This window comes from Neovison vison, chromosome 12 (assembly GCF_020171115.1).
Source record: "Neovison vison isolate M4711 chromosome 12, ASM_NN_V1, whole genome shotgun sequence".
Classification (NCBI taxonomy): domain Eukaryota; kingdom Metazoa; phylum Chordata; class Mammalia; order Carnivora; family Mustelidae; genus Neogale; species Neogale vison.
The window spans coordinates 8,221,747-8,238,334 of NC_058102.1; the positions used below are offsets into that span (position 1 = coordinate 8,221,747).

The following is a 16,588-nucleotide window of genomic DNA, read 5'->3' on the forward strand; positions in this document are numbered from 1 at the left end:
CACCTAGCTTCCTCCCTTTGCACAAAGACTTTCTGAAGTCTCCAGTGGTTTCCTTGTCACCATACGGAATCCTCTTCCTTTGGCTTCATTTCCTTAAACTCCTCGCAGCATCTGACTGCTGACTTACCTGGGTTTCTCGAAACTGTTCTACGACTCTGAGAGCACTGAACACACTGGTTTTCCTTCTTTACTTAACTGCTTCTTTGCTGACTCCTCTTCTTCCCCCCTGACTCCCCAGAAAGATATTCCCCAAATCAGCCTTCTCTTTTTCAATCCACTCCTAATGGATTCCTACTTGAGAATCTGTTCCTGTTCTTAAGAGGGATTTAGCTATTGCTGCTCTACAGATACGCCACAATCTCCACCTCTAGCCATGGAAACACTCCTGAAATTCCCACCTTCCTGCTGGATGGCTCCAACTGACTTAATCCATTACACATGGAAATTTATTTTTCTCAAATGAATCTATTTTTATTCTATCCCAGATGATTTACTTGATTTTCCTATTTCTTTTTCTTTTTTTTTTTTTTTTTAAGATTTTTATTTATTTATTTGACAGACAGAGATCACAAGTGAGAGAGGAGGAAGCAGGCTCCCTGTTGAGCAGAGAGCCCGACTCGGGGCTCCATCCCAGGACCCTGAGATCATGACCTGAGCTGAAGACAGAGGCTGTAACCCACTAAGCCACCCAGGCACCCCCCTATTTCTTTTTCTAAGACTCTCAGATTCTAAGCTTTTAGGGTAATTTCTCTCTTACTTTTGTCTTATTTTCATACTAAATCAGTTGCAAAGTCTATTGATTTTATGTTTAAAAGTATCTCTAACCATCTCTGTCTCCACTGCCTTAATTCAGATCCTCACTTTTCTGGGCTATGGTGAATCTCCTGACAGGTTTCTGTTTCTCCAGACTCTTTCCATTCACATTAAACAAACTTTGGATGAATCTCTGCTGCCGCACAGCTCTGATTTCAGGGTTCCTTCATCTTCTTCAGCGGCCCCCATCCACCTTCTGAGTCAGCTCCTATATTCTCTGCACGTGCCCTCTGCTTCAGCCACCGGACCACTCACTGCCATCTCAACATGTCTCCAGATCTTTATTCAGATTGTTTCCTGCTTCAAAGGCCACCTCCCATTTCTGAATATCCTGATTCTTTCTATCTTTCAGTGCTCAACTCAAATGCCACTTCCGTGAAGCTTTCTGGAGTCCTCTCAACATTTACTTGTCCCCATCTAATGCAACATAGTTACATCTCTCTCATTTTTAACTAGTTGTGTCTACCTTAACTCTAGTAACGTGGAAGCTCCTTCAAGCCTCTTTAGCAGTTAGTACTTAATACAGATTCAATACATGTTTGCCAAGTGACATGAATATACCTTCCTTAGAATTTTTGGATTTGGTGAAGAAATCTATGTTCATCTTTTTTTTTTTAAGATTTTATTTATTTATTTGACAGAGAGAGATTACAAGTAGGCAGAGAGGCAGGCAGAGAGAGAGGAGGAAGCAGGCTCCCTGCTGAGCAGAGAGCCCGATGCGGGACTCGATCCCAGGACCCTGAGATCATGACCTGAGCCGAAGGCAGCGGCCTAACCCACTGAGCCACCCAGGCGCCCCAATATTCATCTTATTTATACATGGTACCATGGGAGCAAGAAGTCCTAATTTTGACGATTTGTTTTCTGTGTGACCTTTGGGTAAAATATTTAATCTCTCATAGCCTCACCTTCCCTATCAAGTAAATTACAGTATATAGTGCCTACCGACTGAAGTACAGAGAAAGTACTTAGAACCTCACCACAGTTATACATACTTAGCCTAGAGAAAATATTTTTCCTCAAAGATGGGCCACAAGAATATAACCTATCCCATATGCTCTATGCCCAATGTGGGGCTAGACCTCTTGACCCTGAGATCAAGAATAGCATGCTCTACCAACTGAGCCAGTTTCAAGACTACTTAAAAATAAAATCTTAAAAAAAAAAAAAAAAAGAAAGATCAACGTGCTTGGTGGCTCTGTCCATTAAGCATCTGCCTTTGTCTTAGGTCATGATCCCACAGTCCTGGGACTGAGTCCCATGACAGGCTCCCTGGTCAGTGGGGAGTCTGCTTGTCCCTTTCCCTCTGCCTCTTCCCTCCCATCTCACATCCCCTCCCTGGATTGTACTCTCTCTCTCTCTCTCTTTTAAATAAATAAATATTTTTTTTCTTTTTTTAAGGATTTTATTTTTTTGAGAGAGAGAGAGATAACAAGAGAGGGAACACAAGCCTGGGGGCTGAAGAGGGAGAAGCCAATGTGGGGGCTATCCCAGGATGCTGGGATCATGACCCGAGCTAAAAGCAGATGCTTAATGACTGAGCTACCCAGGTGCCCCTAAATAAATAAAATCTTAAAAAACAAAGATTGTTGTTTTGAGCCAGTAAGTTCTGGGGTGACTGTTACACAGCAACAGATAAACTAAAGAACTGGTAATACATCCAGCTATTATTTATATAATGTCACTGTAAATTCCAGTCAGTTTCCTCCCACCCTTTACTTTTCAAACTGACAAGACCTCATCTTTTTACTGTAATCTCATATGGCAAGCATCATTCTTTCATTTAACATAATGAGTGCTTACTCTGGGTCAGATTCCATTTTAGACTCTGGAAAAGAAGAGAACAAAACAAAATCCCTGCCTTGTAAAATTCTTAGCCTAGTCGGGTAGAGAGACAGCCAAATGAATCCATAATGTCAAATAACAATTAACGTAATTTAATAAATTACACAGTAATTTATATATAATGCTAGGTAGTGATAAGGGTTCTCATGCTTATTAGTTATCCTTCTAGAAGCTAAACAAATCTACATTCTACCAGAAAAGCAAAAAGTACTCAGAGCGATCTCAGTTTAAAATAAAGGATGGGGACGCCTGGGTGGCTCAGTTGGTTAAGCACCTGCCTTCGGCTCAGGTCATGATCCCGGCGTCCTGGGATCGAGTCCCACATCGGGCTCCTTGCTCGGCAGGGAGCCTGCTTCTCCCTCTGCCTCTGCCTGCCTCTCTGTCTGCCTGTGCTCACTCTCTCTCCCTCTCTCTCTGACAAATAAATAAATAAAATCTTTTAAAAAATAAATAAATAAAAAATAAAATAAAGGATGGAATAATATTTTCTGTTTTGTTTCCAAAACATTTCTGAACAATGTCCCATGTATTTGTTGGTCTTTCTGGCCACAGTGGCCAAGCAAATCTATAAACTCCAGGTCCCTCCATTAGATCTTAATTGCTCATTTTATCAAAGTAATTTGGGGCACCTGGGTCACTCAGTTATTAAGCCTCTGCCTTCAGCTCAGGTCCTGATCTCAAGAGTCCTGGAATTGAGCCCCACATCTGGCTCCCTGGTCAGCAGGAAGCCTGCTTCTCCCTCTCTCACTCCCCCTGCTTGTGTCCCCCCTCTCACTGTGTCTCTCTCTGTCAAATAAATAAATAAAATCTTTAAAAAACAATAAAGTAATTTGGAATTTTTTTGTTGTATCAGTAAGCTTCTAGATTCACCTCTTAAATGTTGTATAGTTAATATATTTTAGTTAATATATTTACACTTTCCAGTTCCTAAATGCAGTTATCTTGTGTTGTTAAAATACCTGTGATTTTCCTAATGGTTTAAATAGATTAGTAAAATTTTCCTATAACTTTCCCCCAAGGACTTGGTTTTTCTCCATATGGATGAATATAATGTGCTTGTGTTCTTTACATTAATGTGAAAAGAAAATATAATTTATAAAAATAAAAGTTGTAGCAACTCTTAAAGAACAGACATACCTCATAAAATTAAATACATTTCCATTCTGTGGTTTACGTTTATTTGAAAAATGAACTTTAACTCACTTCCAAAGTTTACTATTCTGTTTATTTGCCTATAGCATTTTCTACATCTTCTTGAATCTCAAAATAAAAATAAACCAAACACACCAAAAAATACCACTCACACAAATCTACTAATACATTTTCTGGTTATAAAAGTCATAGATACTCGTTGTGGAATAGCTGGACAATTCACAATTAACAAATGAATGAAGAGGGACGCCTGGGTGGCTCAGTTGGTTAAGCAGCTGCCTTGGGCTCAGGTCATGATCCCAGAGTCTTGGGATCGAGTCCCACATCCGGCTCCTTGCTAGGCAGGGAGCCTGCTTCTCCCTCTGCCTTTGCCTGCCATTCTGTCTGCCTGTGCTCGCTCTCTCTAATAAATAAATAAAATCTTTAAAAAAAACAAAAAAAACAAAAAAAAACCCAAATGAATGAAGAAATGAATGCCCAAGGGCACCTGGCTGTGCCAGTTGGAGGAGCATGCAACACCTGATCTTGAGGCCATGAGTCGAGCCCCAAGCTGCGTACAGAGATTATAAAAAATAAATAGGGGTGCATAGGTGGTGCAGTTGGTTGAGTGTCTGACTCTTGGTTTCAGCTCAGGTCATGATTTTGGGGTCACGAGATTGAGGCCCACTGTGGCCTCTACGCTGAGCATGAAGTCAGCCTGAGATTCTCTCTTCCTCTCCCTCCACCCCTCCCACTCGTGTGATTACTTAATCTCTTTCTCTCTCTCTCTCACTCACACACATACCGCATAAAGAAAATGTTAACAATCACACAAAAACATTTCCATCATCACAGAAAATTCTACTACATTGTGTTTCACTATTACACTGCCTCCCAGGACTAGGTTTTATAGTGGATACATCTGGTCTGTGTCCACAGGATTACAATTCCATTGACCAGGCAAATATACACACATGAAATAACAAACACAAGGCCAGTTAAAAATAAGAGAATAAACCACAAATATTAATCGAGTTTCAAAGAAACAAAGAGATAACTATAGGTTGATATGGAAAAGCCTTCATAAAGGAGACAGATATTTATTTATTGGCTGAATAACTCATTAAGGGATATGTATACATTGCACTAGGCACTATAAGGAACTGACAAGATTCAGGGACATTACAGTTTGATAAAGAGATTAACTGTCAATCACCACCCTCTCCCCATTTCTGTCATTACTGAGCTGTATGATATTGGGATCTCTAGTCCTTATGAGGGGACCATCTCAGACTTCTAGTCCTAAAGTGCTATGATCCAAAGAGAAGAAAAAGACACCAGAGAGTAAGGAAAGCAACTGAAAAAGATCCAAAGTTGAGAGAATGAGGTGTGCTCCCAGAACAAAAAGCACACACAATGGAGATTTTGTGTTGAGGAAATAGTCACTCATGTATGTCAACATATATTTACTGAGTATCTATTATGTGCCAGGTACTGTTCTAAAGTGATAAGGATAACAACAGTGCTCAAAACAGATTTTAAAAATCCCTTTTGGGTACGCCTGGGTGGCTCAGTGGGTTAAGCCGCTGCCTTCGGCTCAGGTCATGATCTCGGGGTCCTGGGATGGAGTCCCGCATCGGGCTCTCTGCTCAGCAGGGAGCCTGCTTCCCTCTCTCTCTCTCTCTGCCTGCCTCTCTGTCTACTTGTGCTCTCTGTCTGTCAAATAAACAAATAAAATCTTTTAAAAAAAAAATCCCTTTTGGGGCACCTGGGTGGCTCAGTGGGTTAAAGACTCTGCCTTGATCCCAGGGTCCTGGGATCAAACCCCATATCAGGCTCTCTGTTCAGCAGGGAGCCTGCTTCTCCCTCTCTCTCTGCCTGCCTCTCTGCCTACTTGTGATCTCTGTCTGTCAAATAAAAAATAAAATCTTTTTTTAAAAAAATCCCTTTTTTTCTAGAATCTGGCATTCTAGAGGGGAAACAAGTAATTAAAAAAATAAATAAGATACTATATTGTTTGCCAGGTGATTAGTGCTACAGAGTAAAATGAAACAGGAAAAGGAATAGGCAGTTTCAGAAAGTGGCTATTTTAAATGAGGAGTTCAGAAGCACCTGGGTGGCTCAGTCAATTAAGTGTCTGCCTTCAGCTCAGGTCATGATCCCAGAGTCCTGGGATCGAGCCCCCATGTTGGGCTCCCTGCTTGGCAGGAGCCTGCTTCTCCCTTTCCCTCTGCCCCTCCTCCTGCCCCTTCTCCCTGTGTGTGTGTGTGCATGTGTTTGTGTGTGTATGTCTCTCTCAAATAAATAAAATATTTATTAAAAAAATAATAAATGAGGGGTTCAGGGAAGACTCCATGAGAAAATGAAATCTGAGCCAAGACCTGAAGAAAGTGAGGGGCCGAGTGAAGCAGAGGTCTGGGACAGAGCTAAGAGCAACAGATAGCTGTAGTGAGGCAGGAACAGAGGAGACCAAGGTGGGAGAGTAGGGAAAGGCAAGAATGGTTTGTTCTAGACTGATCTCTATGTCTCCGAGTCCAAAAACACAGATTTCAGAATTGAAGGAAACTTTATAGGTCATTTAGTACAACTACCCATTAGATTACTAAACCCATACTACTCTTTCCAAGTGACCATCTTGTCTTGGCTTGAAATATTTTTTTTAATATTTATTTATTTTGAAAGATTTTATTTATTTATTTAAGAGAGAGAGCACAAGTAGGCAGAGTGGCAGATGGAGGGAGAAGGAGGCTCTCAACTGCGCAGGGAGCCCAATGCAGGGCTTGATCCCAAGACTCTGGGATCACAACCCAAGTAGAAGGCAGCCACTTAACCGACTGAGACCCCAGGTGCCCCAAAGTTTTCAAAGTTTAAAGTGGTAGAGCAGAATCTGAACTTTGCTGTAGCTACTCCTTATTACTGTACTCCACAGACTTTGAAAGTGGAAAAAAAAAAAAAGTGGTATTTGGACTTTAACCCTTAACTCAAGTCACACAAATTAAGGGTATTTACAAATGAAACTCAAAACTCAAATACAAGAAGAGGGAAAATGAACTGCTGATACATATCTTTAGAATATTAGCTAGAAGCCTAACCAGGTATCTAGAGACAATGAGGAATACTCCTATCGTTTTGTTAAGAAAAAGCCTTCTCTTAGCTTTACTGGAAATCAGGCCCTTCCCAAGTGTAAGCCTTCTGATTAGAGCTTTCAATCTCTCTTTTTTTTAAAAGATTTTATTTACTTATTTGACAGACAGAGATCACAAGTAGGCAGAGAGGCAGCCAGAGAATGAGAAAGGAAGCAGTCTCCCAGATGAGCAGAGAGCCCAATGCGGGGCTCGATACCAGGACCCTGGGATCGTGACCTGAGCCGAAGGCAGAGGCCTTAACCCACTGAGCCATCCAGCGACCCCTCAATCTCTCTCTTTTTAAAAAAAAGATTTTATTTTTAAGTAATCTCTATACCCAACATGGGGACTGAATTTATAATCCCCCAAATCAAGAGTTGCATGCTCCAACTGAGCCAGCCAGGCATCCCTTAATCTCATTTCTAAAGTTACTCTTACTGACAAAGTTATTTAATGATTCCAAAGAAGTTAACCTCCCAAACAATTCACATTAGCAGAGGAAAAGAAACACCCACAGAACACGTGCATCACACTGAGAAGTAGTAGAACTATGTTTATAACTGTGAGAGGCATAATGTTAGAAGACCCAGTTAACTGTGCCTACCAAAAAAAGGTCACTCCTCATTTATGAATATGACCATCAAGGAACCTAATGTTCAAAAAAAGAAGGAGAGGTGATTATATGTATACTGTTCAAGCAATGGTGTCTTCATAATCAGTTCATAAGCCACACTAACAGTAAGCTTCATTCAGTCATGGGGTGCTAAGAGTACTATTCATGTTCTAAATACAATATCCTAAGAGGTATTCATCCATCAAATATTTATTGATCACCTACCACTGTTCCAGAAGACAGCGGTGAGGTGGTAAAAAAGATAAAGGCTCTACTCTCATAGAGCTTAACATTGTAAGCAGGTATTATAAAAAAGAAATTGAGGCTCAGTTCCCAGGTCTGTTAGACTCTAAGACCTACACTATATATTTTGACGGTATCAGCTCCCACAGGCAAAGACACTGCTTCTCCTAAAACTCCACACCTAACCATGCAGTCCTGACAGCCCTGTCTGCAACGGTTTAGGGTTCATCTCTGTCAGCAGTCCAGTGTCACTTTCTCAGTGAAGTGTTCTTCTTCCAAGTCCCATGAGCAAAGATTGCTTGGTCAGCAGTTTAACACATCATACTGACATGAGTGAAATTCTTTTTCTCCTTCATTAGTCCCTAAACTCCCTCAGGGCAAGAACCATGTCTTAGCCTCTTTATATGTCTAGAAGACGGTACAGGAAACATTCAATAAATAGCTGAGTGGAGCTCATGAGAACATTTCCACAGAGTAGAGGGTGGAAGTCAGATTGAATGAATGAATGAGTCAAAGAAAGATAGGGGAATAATGTTTGCTCTTCCAAGAACAAGTCAAGAAAGAAAGGAAAAGGAGGGAAATGGAAGTAGTCTGAAGGAGACATGTGATCACAGGAAAGTTTTATATATTTTTTAAGAATGAGAAAGATTTTTGGGGCGCCTGGGTGGCCCAGTGGGTTAAGGCCTCTGCCTTCGGCTCAGGTCATGATCCCAGGGTGCTGGGACTGAACCCCGCATTGGGTTCTCTGCTCAGCAGGAAGCCTGCTTCCCCCCCACCGCCTGCCTCTCTGCCTACTTGTGATCTCTGACTGCCAAATAAATAAATCTTAAAAATAAATAAATAGCAGAGTAGAAAGAGCAGGGATGACAGAGTCAGATAGGCGTAAATTTGAATCTGACCCTATCTCTCACTACATCTGTAGGCAAATTACTTAACTTCTGTACTTCAACTTAAACATAAGAAGAATGATATACCTACACCTCACTGTGACAATGACAGCATGTGGCAAACAGAAGAAATCCAATAAATGCTATTAATGACTACTACTGTATGCAGAAGCCTAGACTCTGGTTTTCTAACCCCTCCTACATAGCTCATGCTTCAGTGCGGATTTCCTATCCCAGTCTATGTGCAATATGTGATGACAAAGAAACAGGATCCTTATTTCTTCTGTGTGTACCACCCTCTGTGCTATTCCACTTCTTAGTGACAGTCTGCATGAGCTCATGAATGGCTACTATGGAAAATTACTAATGTCATCAGCTGAGGAAATAGAGACAATCTGGAAAACAAGCAGATAAAACTGATGTTAAATCATCAAATGTACAAGATTCTGGGCTCCTGCCAAAACTCATTGAGAGCTAGGAAGAGAGAAACCGAAAACACAAACACAGAACATTGTTTAACTTCCTAAGCCAACAAGGTGTTCCCAGCATCCACCCCAGGCACAGAAAGATGGCTTTCCGATAAAAGGAAGGGTTCTGGGGATGCCAGAGTGGATCTGCCAGCCGAGCCTTCCAGCAATTCGTTTCAGCTCAGGTTCTGATGTCCTAATCACAGGATCAAGCCCCACATGGGGCTCTGCACTTAGTGCAAAGTCTGCCTCAGATTCTCTCTATCAAATAGTATCTTTTTTTTTTTTTTAAAGATTTTATTTATTTATTTGAGAGAGAGAGAGACAGTGAGAGAGAGCATGAGCGAGGAGAAGGTCAGAGAGCGAAGCAGACTCCCCATGGAGCTGGGAGCCCGATGTGGGACTCGATCCCGGGACTCCAGGATCACGCCCTGAGCCGAAAGCAGTCGTCCAACCAACTGAGCCACCCAGGCGTCCCTCAAATAGTATCTTTTAAAAAGAGAGAGAGAGAGAGAGAGAGTTAGCTCTCTCCTGAGTTCCTTTCTCAATATTTCACCCTCATGTCAGAGTCATTCCTATGAGTGCTACTCCAGTTCACCAACTTTTCTGTCATCTCATAAGTTTCCAAATTCACAAGATTAGCACGCTTTTTAAAAAAAAATATTTAAGTATTTTTTATTCACAGCCTTTTAAAGTTAGTGCCCTCATGCTCACTTCAGTAGCACATATACTAAAGTTAATAGTCTGGCCATGGGTCATGTTCACCTGTTACCCATATCTGATGGACAGAAATACCTCACGCCCTTCCTCCTAACCATATCACACATCTCCATGCTTAAAAAGGGACACAGAGGGGCGCCTGGGTGGCTCAGTGGGTTAAGCCGCTGCCTTCGGCTCAAGTCATGATCTCGGGGTCCCGGGATCGAGTCCCACATCGGGCTCTCTGCTCAGCAGGGTGCCTGCTTCCTCCTCTCTCTCTCTCTCTCTCTCTGCCTGCCTCTCTGCCTACTTGTGATCTCTGTCTGTCAAATAAATAAATAAAATCTTTAAAAAAAAAAAAAAGGGACGCAGGGAAGAGGACTAAAGCCCAGGCTACTGTGACAATTAGTGATGAAAAGCCTACATATAACTAGGATTATGGGAAGACAGGAAAGATACTTCCATTTAGAATGAGATTACAAATAAATCACCGAGAACAGATATGAATACGTAGAACAAAGATGATATAATTACTGATTAGAGTTCAGAGAAAACTAGAAGATAAGGAAAAGAAGATGAGGACGAAAAGAAGTAGGAAATACATGTGTTATCTACAAACTTAATCAAAACATAATCACTAAAAGCTACTAGTAGGGGCACCTGGGTGGCTCAGTCGGTTAATTGTGTGACCGGGTTCGTCTCAGGAGGTGGTCTTGGGGAGGGGGGAATCAAGCCCCAAATAGGGCTCTATGCTGAAGACGGAGTCAGCTTCAGGTTCTCTCCCTCTCTCTTCATCCCTGCCTCATCTCAATCTCTCTAAATAAAATCTTCCTTAAAAAATCATAATAATAATAATAATAATAATAAAAGCTACAAGTAAACAAGTCAAGGTTGGAAATTCAGTTTTTGTGAATCAGAGTCTTATCAGGAACTTGAATTTACCAAGGAAAAATAAGAAAGAAGGGCAAAGAATAGTTCAGGACACCTCTGACAACCCACCAAAACCAAAGAGCCGGCAACACCACAAATTTCACGTGCAGCACGAGACTGGAACCTACGACAGTCGCCCGTCACAGAAAAGAAACTTTAAAACATCTTTTCATCCTCCACAGAAAAAGCATCCTGGATCATTAAACTAAGTAAAATTTTCGGAATTCCAACCCTAACCACGCTGAGTGATCTCGGCTAATACATGCCTCAGTTTCCCCAAAGTTAAAACACACGCATTACAGCGAGTCTCTGCCTGCATCTGAGCCTGTGCTCTGACCCCGGACCTGACTCTTCAACGTCAAGTCACGAATTAAGCCTGAGGAAGCCAACAGCTTAAATGTGCCCGAGGAAAAGAAAAGAAAAAGAAAACGCCCCCCCCCGCCCCCGCCCCCGGCCTGAGGTGCGGTTTCTGTAAACCCGCTCGCAGCTGCTCACGGGGAGGTATTATTCGGACTCGAGCCCCCAGGAAATGGAGGCTCCGGCGCCGGTGGCCCCCGCTCCCGCGGTCCGCACTGGGAAGCCGCCCCCGCCCCGGGCGGGGATGCGGGGGCGCAGCGACACGCGGGTCCGAGCTCCGCGGCCGCCCCGGAGGCCCCGCACCCGCCCGCCAGAGCCCACTGCCGGCGCCCCCACCCACGCGGGCACCTGCGAGGTCCGGCTCCGCCGCTCTCCTGGCGGCGGGCGGTGCTTCTCCCCCTCGTCTGCCCCGTCTGCCTGTCAGTCCTTCAGTCGGTCGCTCCACAGCCGCCCCCGCGACCCCACCTCAGGGGCAGGTGTGGGCGCCGGGCTTCGCAGACCCAGCGAGTCACCGCCGACCTCTCCTCCGCACTCACCTGCCCGGCGCGGGAAGTCCAGCTGCCTCGCAGCCCCAAATCTCCGCCACCTCAGCGCCAACCCAGGTCCGGCTCGCCGCTCCACCGCTCGGACCCAGTCAGCGCTCGGTCGCGCCACCGCGCACGCGCGCTGGGCCGAGCGGGGGCGGGGGCGGGTGCCGTTGAGCATGCTGGGGGCTGTAGTCCTCTGGAGACAGTGGACTGCGGCGGCACTGGGGTCTGCGCGCTCCCGGACCCCACACATGAGCCTCCTTTCCGAGCTGAGACCCGGTCCCCTGGCGAACGGCGCACAGGGGGCGCACAGAAGTCCTTCAAACCCTTTTTTTTTTTAGCTCAGCGATACCCACTGGCCTTCGTCTTCACTGCAGCCCGAGGAGCTCAGGGCAATATGGGGTAGACCAACAGCTGGGATGCGGAATAGACGAGGCAGGACTCTGGAAAAGAGCGGCTCTTACTTGATGCTCATTTTCTAAATATTTAAGTGCCTTCTTCACAGGTGTACAGAACCAGCCCTAAAGCAGCCTGAACCACTCTTACACAATTCACAAGCCCTGCAAGGAGCCACAAATTGGAAAAAAAAATTTGGTTGAGGGCATGCCGGAAAAATTCACTCTCCCGCCATGTGTAAAGCAGTGGGCGTAGTCAAAGCTGTGTTTGGGTCACTCAACCACGCTAACACTTAGCTCATCCATGAAATGAAAATGTGAACCTATGCCTGTGAGAACTAGAGGTTGTTTGAAAAAATGTTAAAGCACGGTACGAATGAACAGTCCAGGAAGGTAGCAGGCCCATCTCCATTGGATATCCAGGTCTTAGTAGACGGCAGATTCTATCCTGAAGAGAATGTGTTGGGGTGCCTGGCTGGTTCAGTCCGTGGAGCGTGCCACTCCATCTTGGGGTTGACGTTTGAACCCCATGTTGGGTGTAGAGATTACTTAAAAAGAATAAAATCGGGGCACCTGGGTGGCTCAGTGGGTTAGGCCTCTGCCTTCCACTCAGGTCATGATCTCAGGGTCCTGGGATCGAGTGCTGCATCAGGCTCTCAGCTTGGAGGGGCGTCTGCTTACCCCTCTCTCTCTCTCTCTCTGTCTGCCTCTCTGCCTACTTGTGACCTCTCTCTGTCAAATAAATACATAAAATCTTTTTTAAAAATTACAAAAAAAGAAAGAAAAAGAGAAAGAAGGTCATCAAAAGCTACAATAGTATTTCAGGAGTGTTCTCCTAGAAATTTCTCCCTACCCGGAAGAGATTATTTAGTTTTAGAGCAGCTTATTAACCTAAGCATGGGCTCCCAATGGTGTTCCAGGGGGGTGATGCCTGGGTGAAGGAATGGACCATTGGCAAAGTCTACAGAGTCAGCAAGGCAATCTCAGTTGGGACCTCACTGTATTGTGCTCACTTTGCAAAGCAATTTCACGTTATTTACATCCCTACGGAAGCTCCGTGAATTTTATAATTTGAATTTTACAGAGTAAATTGGAAAAACCAGTAAGTGGCAGAGCAGAGATCTGAACCCTGTTTCTGGGGCTACCTTCACTTTCCTTCCCAAATTCTTTCTTAAAACACCCCCACCCCCCAAAACACCCATTGTCTTAGAGCAATGAATTCCAGCCTTTTTAATTTGGTAACATCCTTTTTTCTCATCTCACAACTGTAGCAGGGGCTACGTTTCTTAAGTTTATGGGAGAACACAATTTCTTGAGACAGTTGTCACGCCAGCTGAGGTGTCAAAACTCAATGGTTAAGTAATGCTAGCTTCAGCACAGGCCCCTCAGGTTTTTGCAATAAGTCATTAGCATTTCATTTTTGCTAACTTTCCCTACACACTTAATAAGGAACTAAGGACTTGTCAACACTTGCCAAATAAAGCTTCTAGCCCTCCCCCGCCTCCAGCATTCTAGTGGAACATCTATCAGAGATTAATACTGGGGCATTCTAGTGGAACATCTATCAGAGATTAATACTGGGTAGGGCGGGGGCACCTGGCTGGCTCATTCTGCACAGGGTGGTGAGTTCAAGCCCCACACTGGGTGTAGAGATAATTTTTTAAAAAGTACTAGGTATGTCCAACAGCCACAGGAGATAGAAAACCAATACTTCCTTTTAAAAACTGGCAGATGACCTAATGATTCTATGAAACTTTCTTAAGTGCTGTGCGAGAATTCTATAGATACATTTCACTTCCGTTAGTCAGACAACAAAAAAGAGAGAGAAATGCCAGTCTTAAAAGCTTCCTAGGATGCCACTCAAGGCAAAGCCCTTCTCAATTTGTGCCATGGGAAGAGTGGATAGAGCCAAGTATATTGAAGGAATTCTGCCAGGCACCAGGCTGGTGGGAAAAGCAGTATCTGCAGACGAAGGGAGGCTTACAAGGTGATAAAAAACCAAGGGAAGCAGTGTGGATCTGTTGAAGTTACATTTCAAAAGCGCCTTTCCTCAGTGGTGCTTTAATGGACTTTACATGTGTTCAGATGTTAAACAGTGTATGTCCCATGGAGCCATTCAGACCTTTGCTCCATAAGCTCCAGGAGGGCACTGACATTCACCACTGTACTCCCAGTACACAGTAGGGTCGGAAAAAGAAAACGGGTTAAACCATGAAATCTGGGGGCGCCTGGATAGCTCAATTGGTTAAGCAGCTGACTCTTAATTTTGATTCAGATAGTGATCTCTGGAATCGAGCTCATGAGGATCCACGCTCAGCAAGGGAGTCTGCTTGAGGACTTTCTCCTTCTCTCCCCCTCTCTAATAAACTTTTTTTTTTTTTTTAAGATTTTAGTTATTTATTTGAGAGAGAGACAGTGAGAGAGAGCACGAGCGAAAAGGTCAGAGGGAGAAGCAGATTCCCCGTGGAGCTGGGAGCCCCATGCCGGGCTTGATCCCAGGACTCCAGGATCATGACCTGAACCGAAGGCAGTCGTCCTACCAACTGAGCCACCCAGGCGCCCCTCTAATAAGTCTTAAAGTATGACATCTGGAACAGAGTAAAAATACCTTGTAAATACCTAGTTCCTCCAGGTTATCACTAAAGAAATGCTTTCTAAGTGTAAGGTATGATTTAACTCCTTTCTTGAAAGAAATGAGCAACTTATTTAGGAACTAGGAAATGGATTCCTCTGAGATCTGCTCTTTATGTTTGCATTTCTGCTTCATATATTTTGTTTTTTGGTTGTTTTTTTTTAAAGATTTTATTTATTTATTTGACATACAGATCACAAGTAGGCAGAGAGGCAGGCAGAGAGAGAAGGGGAACCAGGCTCCCTGCTGAGCAGAGAGCCTGATGCGGGGCTCGATCCCAGGACCCTGGGATCATTACCCGAGCGGAAGGCAGAGGCTCAACCCACTGAGCCACCCAGGCGCCCTATATATTTTGTTTTGTTTTTTTTTTTAAAGATTTTATTTATTTGACAGACAGAGATCACAAGTAGGCAGAGAGGCAGGCAGAGAGAGAGAGAGAAGCAGGCTCCCTGCTGAGCGGAGAGCCCGATGTGGGGCTGTATCCCAGGACTCTAGGATCATGACCTGAGCTGAAGGCAGAGGCTTTAACCCACTGAGCCACCCAGGCGCCCCTAAATTTTGCTTTTTTTTTTTTAAAAGATTTAAAGTTACCTCTACGCCCAACTTGGGGCTCGAACTCACAACCCTGAGATCACAAGAGTCACTTGTTCCACTGACTGAGCCAGCCAGGTCCCCCTGCTTTAATAATTGTAAGTACACCTGGCCTGTGCTCTACGATTGGCATAATCCTAATTACAGCTCTTTGAAGTTTAAAGGAAAACTACTAAGTTAAACAAGTAGTGTTTTTTTTTTAATCTTTTTTTTTTTTTAAGATTTTATTTATTTATTTGACAGAGAGAGATCACAAGTAGGCAGAGAGGCAGGCAGAGAGAGAGGAGGAAGCAGGCTCCCTGCTGAGCTGAGAGCCCGATGCGGGACTCGATCCTAGGACCCTGAGATCATGACCCGAGTCGAAGGCAGCGGCTTAACCCACTGAGCCACCCAGGCGCCCAAACAATTAGTGTTTAAAGCCGTGGGAGAGGTATTACGTTTTCTCATTGTTTTAAACTTCTCAGGACCATAGAGCCACAGCAATGAAAGGCTAGATCATTCATGGATAGAAACACTGGGCTCAGTCACGCTCCCCAAATTCTGTCTTGACTTCTGGTTATGTTCCAGATAAGCTAAATTTGAGCTAAAATTTGTGTCCATTAGACCACACCTCTGATAAAGAATATAGCTTGTAAGCAATATATACGAAATCCCAGCACTTAAAAATGTTATTATGGGGTACCTGGGTGGCTCAGTGGATTAAGCCTCTGCCTTTGGCTCAGGTCATGATCCCAGGGTCCTGGGATCGAGCCCCGCATCGGGCTGTCTGCTCCGCGGAGAGCCTGCTTCCTCCCCTCTCTCTGCCTGCCTCTCTGCCTACTTGTGATCTCTGACTGTCAAATAAATAAATAAAATCTTAAAAAAAAATGTTATTATGACTAAATGTAATTTGTTCTAAATGGGAATTCTAGAACAAAAAAAGGACATTATCTAAAAACTTAAGGACTTTTTTGATAACATATTAATAATATTGATTCATTAACTGTGATGACTGTACTATACTAATGCAAGACATTAATAAGGAACATTAAGTGTGGGGTATATGGAAACTTTGTATTATCTTTACAATATAAAAATATTATAAAATTCAGTTTAAATAAAAATTGCATTAAAAACCTGAAAAAGGGGATGCCTGGGTGGCTCAGTTGGTTAAACGGCTGCCTTCAGCTCAGGTCATGATCCCAGAGTCCTGGGATTGAGTCCCACATCAGACTCCTTGCTTGTCAGGGAGCCTGCTTCTCCCTTTGCCTCTGCTGCCCCTCTGCCTGCCTGTGCTCTCTCTCTCTCTGACAAATAAATAAATAAAATCTTTAAAAAAAAAACAAAAACAAAA

At 43.7% G+C, this 16,588-nt stretch overlaps 1 protein-coding gene across 1 annotated transcript in view; it reads right to left on the bottom strand.

Annotated features, from left to right (window-relative positions):
- The window catches only part of SGSM3 (small G protein signaling modulator 3), a 47,576-nt gene extending 35,824 nt beyond the window's left edge, over window positions 1-11,752 (bottom strand). The window contains exon 1 of the mRNA XM_044229287.1: window positions 11,647-11,752. The gene's annotated coding sequence lies outside the window, so the exon portion shown is untranslated. The remainder of the gene's footprint in view (window positions 1-11,646) is intronic.
- Between the last annotated feature and the right edge of the window lie 4,836 nt (window positions 11,753-16,588).